Source organism: Eptatretus burgeri, chromosome 1 (genome assembly GCF_056783735.1).
Source record: "Eptatretus burgeri isolate ZD-2024b chromosome 1, Ebu_testis_v1, whole genome shotgun sequence".
Classification (NCBI taxonomy): domain Eukaryota; kingdom Metazoa; phylum Chordata; class Myxini; order Myxiniformes; family Myxinidae; genus Eptatretus; species Eptatretus burgeri.
Window position 1 is genome coordinate 72,799,357 of NC_140961.1, and position 18,542 is coordinate 72,817,898.

An 18,542-nucleotide genomic window follows, 5' to 3' on the forward strand; every position below is an offset into this window, starting at 1 on the left:
TTCACTCATTGTTCGTCTTTTCCCCTGCCTGTGGAACCAACTTCCACATTCTTCTCATTCTTCCCTCCAGGTCTTCAAGACAGCTGCTCATCACTATTTCAGATGGTTCACCACCATCCCATCCATGATATCCTTCCCCTATTAACCCCACTCACAACCCATGAAGCCCACCTATTTCCAGGTTTACAGTTTTTCCTTCCTGAGTGTTTGCTTCTGTAGCCATCTTCTATAGCTCATGTGTCTTCCCCTATCCCTCATACTTACCCACATCCGAGATAAATTAGAACTCACCAAATGTATCAGGACATTTCTAAATACACATTTCTTCCAGTTTCCTGAAACCCGTTTTGATGCCATTCCGTTCCATTCTCCAAAAGAATACAACAAAGAGCTGCCCTCATCTCCCCCTCGTATGCAAGGGCTAATTAGCAATTTATTCAGTCAATTTGGGTGTATTCGCGAAAGTTTGAGGTTCGGGCCGGTGTTCAGAGGTAGCCGGGTGACGATGTGCAATCGTCACAAGTATCACAAAAAAATTGTATTTCTAGAGTTTATTCCAAAATGCAAAGGTTATTTCCATCCAACATCGATTCCAGGAATTTAAAGTGTCACGTATCAAGTTTCATTGAAGCCATATCCAATTAATTTTAATAGAACGAGACTTCAAGGCCTGTGCTATGATTGCCAACCTATAGTAGTTTGTTCGTGTTCTATCCTTTTTAATTTTGAATGTCAAACAACGAAGCAGCACATTCCATTTTTAAAGTTTCTGGTCGAATCCATCACGGTTTACTCAACTTGAAAGTTGAATCCTCACTTTACAATAAACTTAATCTACTCGTGATTTAATATCTACATCGGTCTATTGTTGACTTTTACGTGACATCCATCAGCGATATACATTCAGCTTTCTTGTACTTTAATATGTTCCCTCCTTTCTCCCCTTCCTCCCTTCCCCCAACCAATCAACGCTCACCATCTCTTCCCAAGTTTAGGTGTTTTTGTTTAGGTGTGAATTGCTGAAGCCATCTCTGCATATGGGGTTGGGTCACACCTCTGACAAGAAATGTGTAAATGTTTGGTATTTATATTTGATAGTTCACATTGGAAAAGCAAAACAAACTGTCGAAACACCATTTGAAGGGACAATGTAGTGGCCTGCAGTGGAGGTCAATGTTGAAGGTGCGTGTGCATGCTTTTTGTGCTGTGTTTGACTTCATTTGATCACAACAAAATGAAAAACGGTATGTTTCATTGGTAATCGATATTTGATGTTCATTTCATCACACTGCCTCAGTGTGTTTCATTGGTAATCGGGATTTGATCTTCATTTGAGCACACTGCCTCGGTATGTTTCATTGGTAATCGGAATTTGATGTTTGTTTGATCACACTGCCTCGGTATGTTTCATTAGTAATCGGTATTGTGTTCATTTGATCACAGTGACTCGGTGTGTTTCATTGGTAATCTGGACAATGTGTTCATTTGATCACACCGATTCGGTGTGTTTCATCGGCAATCTGTACTTGATTTTCATTTGATCACACTGACTCGGTATGTTTCATTGGTAATCGGTATTTGGTGTTCATTTGATCACACAGACTCGGTATGTTTCATTGGTAATCAATATTTGATGTTCATTTGATCACACCGACTCGGAGTGTTTCATTGGTAATCGGGATTTGATGTTCATTTGATCACACTGACTCGGTGTGTTTCATTGGTAACCAGTACTTGATGGTCATTTGATCACACTGACTCGGTGTGTTTCATTGGTCATCAGTATTTGATCTTCATTAAATTACACTGACCTGGTGTTTCATTGGTAATCGATAATTGATGTTCATTTGATCACACCGACTCAGAATGTTTCATTGGTAATCTGTATTTTATGTTCATTTGATCACACTGACTCGGTGTGTTTCATTGGCAATCGGTATTTGATCTTCATTTGATTACACTGACTAGGTGTTTCATTGGTAAACGATATTTGATGTTCATTTGATCACACCGACTCGGAGTGTTTCATTGGTTATCGGGATTTGATGTTCATTTGATCACACTGACTCGGTGTGTTTCATTGGTAATCAGTACTTGATGGTCATTTGATCACACCGACTCGATATGTTTCATTGGTAATCGATATTTGATGTTCATTTGAACACACCGACTCGGAATGTTTCATTGGTAATCGGGATTTGATGTTCATTTGATCACACTGACTCGGTGTGTTTCATTGGCAATCGGAATTTGATCTTCATTTGATCACACTGCCTCGGTGTGTTTCATTGGTAATTGGGATTTGATGTTCATTTGATCACACTGACTCGGTATGTTTCATTGGTAATTGGTATTTGATGTTCATTTGATCACACTGACTCGGTGTGTTTCATTGGTAATCAGTATTTGATGGTCATTTGATCACACCGACTTGGTATATTTCATTTCTAATCAGTACTTGATGGTCATTTGATCACACTGACTCGGTATGTTTCATTGGTTATCTGTATTTTATGTTCATTTGATCACACTGACTCGGTGTGTTTCATTGGCAATCGGTATTTGATTACACTGACTAGGTGTTTCATTGGTAAACGATATTTGATGTTCATTTGATCACACCGACTCGGAGTGTTTCATTGGTTATCGGGATTTGATGTTCATTTGATCACACTGACTCGGTGTGTTTCATTGGCAATCGGAATTTGATCTTCATTTGATCACACTGCCTCGGTGTGTTTCATTGGTAATCGGGATTTGATGTTCATTTGATCACACTGCCTCGGTGTGTTTCATTGGTAATCGGGATTTGATGTTCATTTGATCACACTGACTCGGTATGTTTCATTGGTAATTGGTATTTGATGTTCATTTGATCACACTGACTCGGTGTGTTTCATTGGTAATCAGTATTTGATGGTCATTTGATCACACCGACTCGGTATATTTCATTTCTAATCAGTACTTGATGGTCATTTGATCACACTGACTCGGTATGTTTCATTGGTTATCAGTGTTTGATGGTCATTTGATCACACTGTCTCGGTATGTTTCATTGGTTATCAGTATTTGATGTTCATTTGATCACACTGACTCGGTGTGTTTCATTGATAATCAGTACTTGATGTTCATTTGCTCACACTTACTGGGTATGTTTCATCGGTTATCTGTATTTTGCGTTCATTTGATTACACTGTCTCGGTATGTTTCATTGGTTATCAGTATTTGATGTTCATTTGATCACACTGACTCGGTATGTTTCATTGATAATCAGTACTTGATGTTCATTTGCTCACACTTACTGGGTATGTTTCATTGGTAATCTGTACTTGATGTTCATTTGATCACACTGACTGGGTATGTTTCATCGGTTATCTGTATTTTGCGTTCATTTGATTACACTGATTCACTATATTTCATTGGTAATCTGTATTATTAACCTCCGCCATCGAAGATGGATTTGAGGTTACTGTTTTCACCCCTGTCTGTTTGTTTGTTTGTGTTTGTGAACAGAATTACGGAAAAACTGGATGGATTTCGACGAAACTTGGTGGGGGAATTCGGTCTGGTCCAAGGATCATGCCATTAGATTTTGGACATGTTCCAAAGTCCAATATGGCCGCTTTGGCGGCCATTTCGAAAAAATATTTGAATTTTTGTTTTTGCATTTCTTCATGTTTTCAGTGATTTCCAACCAAAAAAAAAATTTGTTAGAGAAAAAAACAACAAAATTTTGCAACTTTTTTTCAAAAATATTTCGATTTTATTTGAAAAATATTTGAATTTTTTTTTGCATATCTACATGTTTTAAAGTGATTTCCAACCCCAAAAAACATTGTTAAAGAAATAAAAAAACAGAAATTTGGCAATTTTTTTTTCCAAAAAATATCGATTTTTTTTTTTTTTTTTTTTTTGGGGCATTTCTACATGCGCGTCGATCGAGTTTAGTTTATTCAATCATGGTCCCGTAGAGTCTGATCTGTTTTGACCTACAATGAATAGGATATCAGGTTCACTTAAGTGACCCAGCAGTATTGGCGGTGGAGGTTTTGCACTCAACGGAGTGCGCCCCCTCGAGTGTGTTCATGTGATCACAGTGACTCGGTGTGTTTCATTTGTAATCTGTATTTGATGTTCATTTGATCACAGTGACTCGGTGTGTTTCATTTGTAATCTGTATTTTGTGTTCATTTGATCACAGTGACTCGGTGTGTTTCATTGGTAATCTGTATTTGATGTTCATGTGATCACACAATGCCTGGGTGTGTTTCATTGGTAATCTGTATTTGATGTTCATGTGATCACACTGCCTCGGTGTGTTTCATTGGAAATCTGCATTTTGTGTTCATTTGATCACACTGACTCGGTATGTTTCATTGGAAATCTGCATTTTGTGTTCATTTGATCACAGTGACTTGGTAAGTTTCATTGGTAATCAGTTTTTCATGTTCATTTGATCACACTGACTCGGTGTGTTTCATTGGTAATCTGTATTTTGTGTTCATTTGATCACACTGACTCAGTATGTTTCATTGGTAATCGGTATTTTGTGTTCATTTGATCATACTGTCTTGGTGTGTTTCATTAGTTATCTGTACTTGATGTTCATTTGATCAAACTGACTTGGTATGTTTCATTGGTAATCTGTACTTTGTGTTCATTTGATCACACTGACTCGGTATGTTTCATTGGTAATCTGTACTTTGTGTTCATTTGATCACACTGACTCGGTATGTTTCATTGGTTATCTGTATTTTGCGTTCATTTGATCACACTGACTCACTATATTTCATTAACCTCCGCCATCGAAGATCGGAGGTTACTGTTTTCACCCCTATCTGTTTGTTTTCTTGCCAAAACGAAGTTTTTGCAAGATCTGTTACTTGCAAGTTTTTTTTGTTTGTTTGTCTGTAATCATTGGATTTTTCACCTTTATATCACTCTGTTGAGCACAATTCCATCGGAAACTCTTGTGGGTACACATATCGTAGTATTATTACAATACCCTGCAGCACACATAAAGGTCAAGGTCAAAGGTCAAGGTCACTTTTCGGTAAATCATGGAGGTCGACGAAACCCTTATTTTTTGAGTAATTTTAATCGAATCATCTCCAAACTTTATGGGAATGTTGTATATGGTCTGGCGCTCAGCTGATTAGTTTTTGGTGGCGATTGGCCTTAACCTTCATGGTTAGCGCCTGAGGTCAAACATATTTGACCCCAAGGTCAAATTTTCAAGTTTTAGGAACCATATCGTGTTGTACCTCAAATTGAACACCTCGATGAGTGCTTTCTAGATATGTCAAGCTTGAGACATTATGACGTCATTTGGTGACGTTATGAGGCAAACGCATATTTTTCATGGTTACTCTGTAGAACGATTCTCATCGGAATCTCTCGTAGGCAGATATTCCTCAAGGAGTCGCTCCTGGTGGATAGCAGCTCTGTTCACCTCAGTGTGACCTCAAAGAAGTCACACGTGGTCACCTTTTGGCAAGATACGGGTCACCCTGCGGGTGACATTGGTTTATTTGTTTGTTTGTAGGCACGATCACTCGAGAACGGAAGAAGCTACCAATGTCAAATTACACCACGTGATTCAGGAGGGTGATGGCAAGTGCTAATTATATTTTGGTCGAAATCGGTCAAATGTCAAGGTCGCAGTGAGGTCAAATATTCGATTTTTGATGGTTTGGTACAGATAACTCGAGAGCGGAAGAAGCTACCAATGTCAAATTACACCACGTGATTCAGGAGAGTGATGGCAAGTGCTGATTAGATTTTGGTCAAAATCGGGCAAAGGTCAAGGTCACAGTGAGGTCAAACATCCAAACATTCGATTTTTGATGGTTTGGTGCAGAATCATCGTAGAAACTTCTGGTTTGTGTCGCTACCTTCTCTAGAGACAGCTTTTATTAGACAAGGTCAGAGGTCAAGTTGACGATTTCGTAAGTACCAGTCTATGACTGCTTGTTTGTTTGTTACTTACGAAATCTAAAGATTTCATAAGTATATTGATGACTTCCGTTTCTGTTTGTTTGTTTGTTTGTTTGTAGGCACGATAACTCGAGAACGGAAGAAGCAACCAATGTTAAATTTCACCACGTGATTCAGGAGGGTGATGGCTAGTGCTGATTAGATTTTGGTCAAAATCGGTCAAAGGTCACAGTGAGGTCAAACATAATTCCGTAAATTCATGTGGAGAAATGGAGAATTTTTGCTTCGCTCGACGTTACGAGTTCGTTTTAACTTCGATATTAATTTTGTCTTCAGTTTTTGCGATCGCTAAGGACGCTTAAAACTCGGTTGTCGAAATTCTGGTAAAAATCAGATGTTTTGGAGACGTTTTAAGATTGTATAAAAAATATTTCACTCAACGCGTCACGGGTCGTCCCATGATGCAGTGCGCTCGAGCAGACGCGTCATTGAGTTACGTTAAGGTATAATTGCGTGGAGAAATGGAGATTTTTGCTTCAGTCGACGTTATGATTTTTGATGGTTTGATACAGAATCATCGTAGAAACTTCTGGTTTGCGTCGCTACCTTCTCGAGAGACAGCTTTTATTAGACAAGGTCAGAGGTCAAGTTGATGATTTCGTAAGGACCAGTCTATGACTGCTTGTTTGTTTGTTTGTTTGTTTGTTTGTAGACACGATAACTCGAGAACGGAAGAAGCTACCAATGTCAAATTACACCACATGATTCAGGAGGGTGATGACTAGCGCTGATTAGATTTTGGTCAAAATCGGTCAAAGGTCGAGGTCACAGTGAGGTCAAACATCCAAAAAATGATAACTCGAGAACGGAAGAAGCTTCCAATGTGAAATTACACTACGTGATTCAGGAGGGCGGTGGCTAGCGCTGATTAGATTTTGGTCAAAATCGGTCAAAGGTCAAGGTCACAGTGAGGTCAAACATCCAAAACATTCAATTTTTGATGGTTTGGTACAGAGTCATCGTAGAAACCTTTGTTTGTGTCGCTACCTTCTCTAGAGACAGCTTTTATTAGACAAGGTCAGAGGTCAAGTTGACGATTTCGTAAGTACCAGTCTGTGACTGCTTGTTTGTTTGTTCGTTTGTGGGCACGATAACTCGAGAACGGAAGAAGCTACCAATGTCAAATTACACCACGTGATTCAGGAGGGTGATGGCTAGTGCTGATTAGATTTTGGTCAAAATTGGTCAAAGGTCAAGGTCACGGTGAGGTCAAATATTCGATTTTTGATGGTTTGGTACAGATAACTCGAGAACGGAAGAAGCTACCAATGTCAAATTACACCACGTGATTCAGGAGGCTGATGGCTAGTGCTGATTAGATTTTGGACGAAATCGGTTAAAGGTCAAGGTCACAGTGAGGTCAAACATCCAAAACATTTGATTTTTGATGGTTTAGTATAGAATCATCGTAGAAACTTCTGGTTTGTGTCGCTACCTTCTCAAGAGACAGCTTTTATTAGACAAGGTCAGAGGTCAAGTTGACGATTTTGTAAGTACCAGTCCATGACTGCTTGTTTGTTTGTTTGTTTGTATGTTTGTTTGTTTGTTTGTAGGCACGATAACTCGAGAACGGAAGAAGCTACCAATGTCAAATTACACCACGTGATTCAGGAGGCTGATGGCTAGTGCTGATTAGATTTTGGTCAAAATCGGTCAAAGGTCAAGGTCACAGTGAGGTCAAACATAATTCCGTAAATTCATGTGGAGAAATGGAGTATTTTTGCTTCGCTCGATGTTACGAGTTCGTTTTAACTTCGATTTTAATTTTGTCTTCGGTTTTTGCGATCGCTTGGGACGCTTAAAACTTGGTTGTCGAAATTATGGTAAAAATCGGATGTTTGGAGACGTTTTAAGATTGTATAAAAAATATTTCACTCGACGCGTCACGGGTCGTCCCATGATGCAGTGCGCTCGAGCAGACGCGTCGTTGAATTTCGTTAAGGTATAATTGCATGGAGAAATGGATATTTTTGCCTCGGTCGACGTTACGATTTTTGATGGTTTGATACAGAATCATCGAAGAAATTTCTGGTTTGCGTCGCTACCTTCTCGAGAGACAGCTTTTATTAGACAAGGTCAGAGGTGAAGTTGACGATTTCGTAAGTACCAGTCTATGACTGCTTGTTTGTTTGTTTGTTTGTGAACAGTATCACGGAAAAACTCCTCGACGGATTTTGACGAAACTTGGTGGGGGGGTTAGGTATGGTCCAAGGATCATGCCATTAGATTTTGGACTTGGTCCCCCCCCAAAAAAAAATTGTTAGAGAAAAAAATGTTTTTTTTTTTGCATTTCTTCATGTTTTCAGTGATTTCCAACGCCCCCCCCCAAAAAAATTGTTCAAAAAAAAAATTTTTTTTTTGCATTTCTACATGTTTGAAGTGATTTCCAACCCCCCCCAAAAAGTTAGAGAAATTTTTTTTTGCATTTCTACATATTTGAAGTGATTTCCAACCCCCCCCAAAAAAATTGTTACCCCCCCACCCAAAAAAGGATTTTTTTTTTGCATTTCTACATGTTTTAAGTGATCTCAACCTCGCCCCCCCGAAAAAAAATTGTTCGAGAAAAAAATTTTTTTTTTGCATTTCTACATTTTTTAAGTAATTTCAACCCCCCCAAAAGTTAAGAGAATTTTTTTTTGCATTTCTACATATTTGAAGTGATTTCCAACCCCCCAAAAATTATCCCCCCAAAAAAGGAATTTTTTTGCATATCTACATGTTTTAAGTGATTTCGAACCCCGCCCCCAAAAAAATTTTTAGAGAAATTTTTTTTTTTTTTTTGCATTCATGTTTTCAGTGATTTCCAACCCCCCCCCCCCAAAGTGTTACCCACCCCCCCAAAAAATTGTTAGTGAATTTTTTTCTTGCATTTCTGCATGTTTTAAGTGATTTCAACCCCCCCAAAAAAGGGGAATTTTTTTTTTTTGCATTACTACATGTTTTAAGTCATTTCCAACCCCCCCCCAAAAAAAATTGTTCGAGAAAAAAAAATTTTGCAACTTTTTTTTCAACAATTTAGATTTTTTTTTGTGCATTTTTACATGTTTTAAGTGATTTCCAATTCACCCCCCCAAAAAAAAAGTTGGAGAAAAGAACTATAACTCTCAGCACTGTTGACATCATATTTAATGAATAAGATGTAAGGTTCACTTGAGTGACCCAGCAGTATTGGCGGCGGAGGTTTTGCACTCTCCCGAGTGCTACCCCTCTAGTTAACCTCCGCCATCTTCGAAGATGGATGGAGGTTAGTTTTCACCCCTTTCTGTTTGTTTGTTTGTTTGTGAACAGTATTACGGAAAAACTCCTCGACGGATTTCGACGAAACTTGGTGGGGGGGGTATGTATGGTCTAAGGATCATGCCATTAAATTTTGGACTTGGTCCCCACCCCAAAAAAATTTAGAGAAAAAAATTTTTTTTTTTTTGCATTTCTACGTTTTCAGTGATTTCCAACCACCCCCCCCCCCAATTTTTTTTACCCCCCCAAAAATAGAGAATTTTTTTGCATTTCTACATGTTGTAAGTGATTTCCTACCCCCCCAAAAAAAATGTTACCCACCCCCCCAAAAAAATTGTTGGAGAATTTTTTCTTGCATTTCTGCATGTTTGAAGTGATTTCCAACCCCCCCAAAAAAAATTGTTCGAGAAAAAAAATTTTTGCAACTTTTTTTTCAACAATTTAGATTTTTTTCTTTTTTTGCATTTTTGCATGTTTTAAGTGATTTCCAATCCCCCCCATCCCCCCCCCCCCAAAAAAAAGTTGGAGAAAAGAACTATAACTCTCAGCACTGTTGACATCATATTTAATGAATAAGATATAAGGTTCACTTGAGTGACCCAGCAGTATTAGCGGCGGAGGTTTTGCACTCTCCCGAGTGCTCCCCCTCTAGTTAACCTCCGCCATCTTCGAAGATGGATGGAGGTTAGTTTTCACCTCTTTCTGTTTGTTTTTTTGTTTGTGAACAGTATTACGGAAAAACTCCTCGACGGATTTCGACGAAACTTGGTGGGGGGGGGGGTTAGGTATGATCCAAGGATCATGCCATTAAATTTTGGACTTGGTCCCCCCTCCAAAAAAATATTGTTCGAGAAAAAAAATTTTTTTTTGCATTTCTACATGTTTTCAGTGATTTCCAACCCCCCCCCAAAAAAAATAGAGAATTTTTTTTTGCATTTCTACCTGTTTTCAGTGATTTCCAACCCCCCCTAAAAAAAATTGTTAGAGAAAAAATTTTTTTTTTTTGCATTTCTTCATGTTTTAAGTTATTTCCAACCCCCCCACAAAAAATTGTTCTAAAAAAAAATATTTTTTTGCATTTCTCCATGTTTTCAGTGATTTCCAACCCCCCCCCCCAAAAAAAGTTAGAGAAAAATTTTTTTTTGCATTTCTACATATTTGAAGTGATTTCCAACCCCCCCCCCAAAAAAAAATTACCCCCTCCAAAAAAGGAATTTTTTTTGCATATCTACATGTTTTAAGTGATTTCGAACCCCGCCCCCCAAAAAAATTTTAGAGAAAAAATTTTTTTTTTTTTTGCATTTCTACATGTTTTAAGTGATTTCCAAACCCCCCCCAAAGCTAGAGAGAAATTTTTTTTTTTTGCATTTCTGCATGTTTTAAGTGATTTCCAACCCCCCCCCCAAAAAAAATGTTGGAGAAAAGAACTAGAACTGTCAGCACTGTTGACATTTAATGAATAAGATATAAGGTTCACTTGAGTGACCAGCAGTATTGGCGGCAGAGGTTTTGCACTCTCCCGAGTGCTCCCCTCGAGTTAACCTCCGCCATCTTCGAAGATGAATGGAGGTTACTGTTTTCACCCCTTTCTGTTTGTTTGTTTGTGAACAGTATTACGGAAAAACTCCTCGACGGATTTCGACGAAACTTGGTGGGGGGGGTTAGGTATGGTCCAAGGATCATGCCATTAAATTTTGGACTTGGTTAACTTGGACTTGGTTAACCCCCCCCCAAAAAAAATTGTTCGAGAAAAAAAATTTTTTTTTTGCATTTCTACATGTTTTCAGTGATTTCCAACCCCCCACCCAATTTTTTTTACCCCCGCCCAAAAAATAGAGAATTTTTTTTTGTATTTCTACATGTTGTAAGTGATTTCCAACCCCCCCCCCCAAAATGTTACCCACCCCCCCAAAAAAATTGTTAGAGAATTTTTTTCTTGCATTTCTGCATGTTTTAAGTGATTTCAACCCCCCCCAAAAAGGGGAAAAATTTTTTTGCATTTCTAAATATTTGAAGTGATTTCCAACCCCCTAAAAAAATTGTTAGATAAAAAAAAATTTTTATTTGCATTTCTCCATGTTTTCAGTGATTTCCAACCCCCCCCAAAAAAATTGTTACCCGCCCCCCCCCAAAAAAGGATTTTTTTTGCATTACTACATGTTTTAAGTGATTTCCAACCCCCCCAAAATTGTTAGAGAAAATTTTTTTTTGCATTCTTTTCAGTAATTTCCAACCCCGCCCCCAAAAATTGTTCGAGAAAAATTTTTTTTTTGCATTTCTACATGTTTTAACTGATTTCAACCCCCCCCAAAAGTTAAGAGAAATTTTTTTTGCATTTCTACATATTTGAAGTGATTTCCAACCCCCCCCCCCAAAAATTATCCCCCCAAAAAAGGATTTTTTTTTTGCATATCCACATGTTTTAAGTGATTTCGAACCGCGCCCCCCCAAAAATTTTTTTTAGAGAAAATGTTTTTTTTTTTTGCATTCATGTTTTCAGTGATTTCCAACCCCCAAAAAAAATTGTTAGTGAATTTTTTTCTTGCATTTCTGCATGTTTTAAGTGATTTCCAACCCCCCCCCCCAAAAAAGGGGAATTTTTTTTTGCATTTCTACATGTTTTAAGTCATTTCCAACCCCCCCCCCCCAAAAAAAAAGTTGGAGAAAAGAACTATAACTCTCAGCACTGTTGACATCATATTTAATGAATAAGATATAAGGTTCACTTGAGTGACCCAGCAGTATTAGCGGCGGAGGTTTTGCACTCTCCCGAGTGCTCCCCCTCTAGTTAACCTCCGCCATCTTCGAAGATGGATGGAGGTTAGTTTTCACCCTTTTCTGTTTGTTTGTTTGTGAACAGTATTACGGAAAAACTCCTCGACGGATTTCGACGAAACTTGGTGGGGGGGGGGTTAGGTATGGTCTCAGGATCATGCCATTAAGTTTTGGACTTGGTCCCCCCCCCCCCAAAAAAAAATTTAGAGAAAAAAATTTTTTTTTTTGCATTTCTATATTTCAGTGATTTCCAACCCCCCCCCCAAAAAATTTTTTTTACCCCCCCCAAAAAATAGAGAATTTTTTTGCATTTCTACATGTAAGTGATTTCCAACCCCCAAAAAATGTTACCCACCCCCCAAAAAAAATTGTTGGAGAATTTTTTTCTTGCATTTCTGCATGTTTGAAGTGATTTCCAACCCCCCCCAAAAAAAATGAAAAAAAATTTTTTTTTGGCATTTCTGCATGTTTTAAGTAATTTCCAACCCCCCCCCCAAAAAAAATTGTTCGAGAAAAATTTTTTTTTCAACAATTTAGATTTTTTTCTTTTTTTGCATTTTTACATGTTTTAAGTGATTTCCAATCCCCCCCCCCCCCCCCCCCAAAAAAAAAATGTTGGAGAAAAGAACTATAACTCTCAGCACTGTTGACATCATATTTAATGAATAAGATATAAGGTTCACTTGAGTGACCCAGCAGTATTGGCGGCGGAGGTTTTGCAATCTCCCGAATGCTCCCCCTCTAGTTAACCTCCGCCATCTTCGAAGATGGATGGAGGTGTTTTCACCTCTTTCTGTTTGTTTTTTTGTTTGTGAACAGTATTACGGAAAAACCCCTCGACGGATTTCGACGAAACTTGGTGGGGGGGGGTTAGGTATGGTCCAAGGATTATGCCATTACATTTTGGACTTGGTCCCCCCCCCAAAAAAAAATTCTTCGAGAATTTTTTTTTTTTGCATTTCTACATGTTTTAAGTGATTTCCAACCCCCCCCAAAGAAACATTGTTAGAGAAATTTTTTTTTGCATTTCTACATGTTTTAAGTGATTTCCAACCTCCCCCAAAAAGTTAGAGAATTTTTTTTTTTTGCATTTCTACATATTTGAAGTGATTTCCAACCCCCCCCAAAAAAAAAATTGTTACCCCCGCCCAAAAAGAATTTTTTTTGCATTTCTACATGTTTTAAGTGATTTCCAACCCCCCGCAAATTTTTTTTACCTCCTCCCCCAAAAAATAGAGAATTTTTTTTTGCATTTTTTACATGTTTTCAGTGATTTCCACCCCCCCCCAAAAAATTGTTACCCCCCCCCCCAAAATAGAGAATTTTTTTGCATTTCTACATGTTTTAAGTGATTTCCAACCCCCCCAAAAAAACATTGTTAGAGAAATTTTTTTTTGCATTTCTACATATTTTAAGTGATTTCCAACCCCGCCCCCTAAAAAAATTGTTAGAGAAAAATTTTTTTTTTTTTGCATTTCTTCATGTTTTAAGTGATTTCCAACCCCCCCAAAAAAAATTGTTCGAAAAAAATATATATTTTTTGCATTTCTCCATGTTTTCAGTGATTTCCAACCCCCCCAAAAAGTTAGAGAAAATTTTTTTTTTGCATTTCTACATATTTGAAGTGATTTCCACCCCCCAAAAAAATTCCCCCCCAAAAAGGAATTTTTTTGCATATCTACATGTTTTAAGTGATTTCGAACCCCGCCCCCCTCCCAAAAAAATTTTAGAGAAAAATTTTTTTTTTGCATTCATGTTTTCAGTGATTTCCAACTCCCCCACCCCCAAAAAAATTGTTCGAGAAAATTTTTTTTTTTTTTTTGCATTTCTACATGTTTTAAGTGATTTCCAACCCCCCCCCCAAAAAAAGAAATGTTGGAGAAAAGAACTATAACTGTCAGCACTGTTGACATTTAATGAATAAGATATAAGGTTCACTTGAGTGGCCCAGCAGTATTGGCGGCAGAGGTTTTGCACTCTCCCGAGTGCTCCCCTCGAGTTAACCTCCGCCATCTTCGAAGATGGATGGAGGTTACTGTTTTCACCCCTTTCTGTTTGTTTTTTTGTTTGTGAACAGTTAGTCCGGGAGCCAACCTGTGTACGAGGCTGTTTTAGGGTTGGACCTTACAGCCTCTGCTATAAAATTTTACACCCCCAGGATGTTTAGATATATGTTTGCAGTTCATGAAAACCAATGTTGGCAATTCATAAGCTCTTGCGAAAAATTTTGGCGGACGTTTTTGTTTGAGGAAGATTTGAAAAATTTGATAAAACAGTAATTGTCAATAAAATTTCTAAAAAAATTAAAAAATCACATTCATTAAAAATAAATGTGAACTAAATGTAAGAATTCAATCAGTGCATTGTAAAATGACAAAAAAAATTGCCTTTGTGGAAGTAAACCTCGTAAAAGTACATAATTTTGTGAAAAATGCCTTAAAAATAACGTTTTTTGAAGATGGCCTTTAGAACTTTTCTTATCATAGGCAGATGCTGCATTAGAATACTAATTTCTCTTAATGTGATATGAACATGGTATCCATGGCTAATTAAAACAGCAAATTTGATTGAGTTCTATCAATTTTTAAAGAGAAAATTAACATTTTTGTCAACCAAAGTTACCCCTACCCACAAAATCCTCTTACTCTATTGAACACAGTTTGGTTAAGGTTTGCTGGATCCAGGTTGGGTACTTCACAGTTCACTCTTCCAAAGGAAAATTCAATGGTGTTTGGAGTGACATGGCCCTGGAGCAGACATACAACAATGAAGGGAAGACATCTCTGTTCAAAGGCATATCTCAGGCACCAGCTGCTCGAGATAAATATGTGAAGACAGCACCATTTCTCACAGCTGTATCAGAGAACATAAAGTCTATGGCTAATCTAGGCCAACAGGAATCTACTCATCATGGAGAAACACATAAGCAGGCAACAGAAGAACATATGCATGTTGAGGAGATCAAGAAAGTGATATGCCAGCAGATGATAAACCCATTCCAGTGTAACAACCAAGTGGATCTGCTCAATAGAGCAACTGGTGAGAAGGATGCTTCAAAAGACTTGGTCCATGCTCAAGCTAAGGGCATGGAAGCCATTATGAAAGCAGAAGAGGTGGTCTCTATTAAGATTGAACCACTGAAGCTGGTAACTTTCTCCTCACAGAAGAAATCAAACCCATCAAGGCAACAGAGTTTAATCAGGATCTATCAAGATGAGACTGCAGCTACACGTGTGCTGTGTTTCTATCGAGATGCCGACCCAGTCACAAGACAGATTGCATTTTCCCATGAGTGGACAGACTACCCATCATCCCTGTTTGAGGTTGATCCACGCTTAGCACAGGGGTTTGTAATGCGCAAAGGCAACAAGTCTGATTTCGTGGCAGTGCTAATTGCTGAAGCTGAGCAGGATGTTGTTTTACAGCTGCCATCATTACCACAGAGTGACCTATACACAGTTTATCTGGTAGACACAATGGCATTTGTAAATAAATACCAAAAAATGGGTGTGAAAACATTTGGTGAACTTCCCCAGCTGTATCTTCGCAAGCTCCTGCAGTTGAAACCTGAAATGTGCAACTGTGTCAACATCATTGGTGATCAGTATGATTTTGATGATAGCCATACTTTGAAGGGTCATGAGCAGCAGAGGAGAAACCAGACAGACCAGGCAAGACAATTCTCACCATCCAAGAGTCTAGAAATTCCGGACTGGAATTTACTCATGAAGAATCCAAGAAATAAAGGAAATCTTCAGAACTTCATTGGCACTTCCCTTTGTGAGAGTCCTGAAGCTATTCCGGATGGAGTGACCATCATTCTTGGTGGTATGATGGAAAACAAAGGTCACACTCTTTCCATCACATCAGCATCAAGTTCAGTTCTGGACTTACCTTGTGAAGAACATGAAGAGGCAGACACAAGGATTATTGCTCATCTTGCATATTGTGTGGAATATCTTGATCACCATCGAGCTGTTGTGCATGCAACAGATACAGACATAATTATGCTGTGTATATATCACTTCTGCTGCTTGAACACATTGCAAGAACTCTGGATACAACGGCAGAATCAATACCTACCTATTCATGAGCTGGTAGAAGTGTTGAGCAAGAAGTACCAGAAAATCCTCTTGATGTCGCAGCTACACTTCTGTGCACATATGTGTTGTGTGGATGTGACACAGTGAGCTACCCATTCAGAAGGGGAAAAGAAGAGGTCAGGTCAGGTATGGGAGCATGTGCCAGAACAGTGCGTCGCTGCTTCCACTTTCCGCCGGTACTCCAGGGGCCTCCATCTGGCCATCCCCCAGGCAGATGCCAGGCCCATCCCCATCTCCTTGAGATGATGGTCAACCTGCTGCAACCATGAGGCACGTGGTCGGCCCACTGGCCTCCTCCACTCATGAGACTCCCTCGCTGAGAGAATCTGGTGAGCAGGATCAGCATCAGGAAAACGAGCCACATGTCCATACAGCCGCAGCTGACGCTCACGGACTATGCAGGTAACAAATCTCATCCGAGTCTCTCTCAGCAACCGCTCGTTGGACACAAAATCCGACCAGCAATAGCCAAGGATTCTTCGAAGAGACCTGGTACCAAAGGAATTAAGTCTCTGTCTCAGATCCTTGGTCAAAGTCCAAGTCTCGCACCCATAGAGCAAGACTGGAAGTACCAAGGACCTGAAGACTCGGACTTTCGTCCTCCCGCACAGGTACCGGCAGCGCCACACCCCATGATCCAGTGAATCCATGACTCCCCAGGCCCGACCCAGACGTCTATTGACCTCCGGCTCACAACCTGCGGAGACATGAATATCACTGCCAAGGTAAGTGAATCTATCCACGACCTCAACATCCTCACCACAAACAGACACAGACAGGACAGCAGCATCCAAGATGTCACCGAAAGCCTGGATCTTAGTTTTGACCCAAGAAATCCGTAATCCCAACGGCTCCGACTCCTCATTCAGCACCTCGAGGGCCCCCAAGAGGATGTCTAAAGTCTCCGCAAAGATGACTGCATCATCTGCAAAATCAAGGTCCGAGATCTTGACATTGCCAAACGATGCACCGCAACTTGATCTCTCCGACATCCTCCCTAAAATCCAGTCCATACAAGTGCTGAAAAGTGTGGGGGCAAGTACACATCCCTGACGAACTCCAGTAACAACTGGAAATAAGTCAGAGATGGTACCACCACACTTCACAGCACTCTCAGTACCAGAGTAGAGTTCAGACATCAGATCGATCAGTTTCGGTGGCACCCCACGAAGACCAAGAATCCTCCAGAGGACATCCCGATTCACTGAATCGAATGCTTTACAGAGATCAACATAGGCTGCAAGCAGCCCCTGCCGAAACTCTCGTCTGCGTTCGGTGAGGACACGAAGGGCAAGGATACGGTCAATCGTTGACCTCTTTGGTGTAAAGCCTGACTGCTCTGGACGCTGGTGCTCAAGCAGATGGTGGCGAACCCTATCAAGAATTATCCGAGCAAAGACCTTGCCCGGCACTGAGAGCAGCGTCACCCCTCGGTAGTTGTTGCAGTCTTGGCGATCACCCTTCCCTTTCCAGAGAGGGACAACAAGGCCCCTCTTCCAGTCAGTTGGGATGATGCCTGTGTTCCTGTGAAAAGAAGAGCGGCACAGGTTTCTCTGGGACTGATAGGAAACCTTCCCCACCTTGTTGATTTTGGAAGAGATAGTGAAATGGCAGCAACAGAATGTGTCATTGATGAGGCCAGAGTATACTGGACTGCTCTGCATGGCCAAAAAGGGTTCAGCTGTTTGGATACCCTCAGGCAGCATATGTTTGTCTCTTCAAAATTAGACCTTAGGTCACTGCCAGCAACAGAAGATGCGTTTTACTTCCTTGTTTTAAGAGCATTATATCAATTGCTTCTGTATAGACGTGCACATCTCAGTGACCGAGCACTTCCCCCAGCCACAACATTTGGCAGAACCCTTATCAATGGAAAACTGGTCCCAATTCTCATGTCTAAGCCAGCCAAGCCAAACATAGACAAAACGGTGTCTTGCATGTGCAAATTATCCAAATGTCTGAAACGATGTTCATGCAAAAAGGCTGCTGTGCCTTGCTGAGTGACATGCATATGCCTTCGTCAGAGAGGTTCATGTGGTGGAGTTGTTTCAGAGAGTGATTCTTCCTCTGAAGAGGATGTTTCATGTCACAATATTGTGTTAATCCATTTCTAATTTTATCTTCCTTAAAACCATGGCATGTAAAAGTATGTTCTTGTTCCTGACCCCATTGATAGTCAAGCATTTCTGAGTTGCATAAATCTTTTGTTGTTTGACATATAACCTTGTCAATTGTAGGTAGGTTAAATCTACACCAATTGTGATATAGGAAATGAACTCCTCTTTAATATGAGGGGTCATTTGTGTATATAGGTTTAGTGGTTATGATTTTAGGACAATATGAATTACCCCTACCCCCATCCTACATCTTCGCTTTTGCCAACATTGTGTTATCAGAGGGGGCTCGCAAAAGTGTTGACTGTGTTGTTGC

General features: G+C 39.6%; 1 protein-coding gene across 1 annotated transcript in view; it reads left to right on the forward strand.

The window, feature by feature from the left end:
• The window catches only part of LOC147034736 (secreted frizzled-related protein 1-like), a 113,950-nt gene that overhangs the window by 1,588 nt on the left and 93,820 nt on the right, over positions 1 to 18,542 (forward strand). The gene's annotated exons all lie outside the window — the stretch shown is intronic.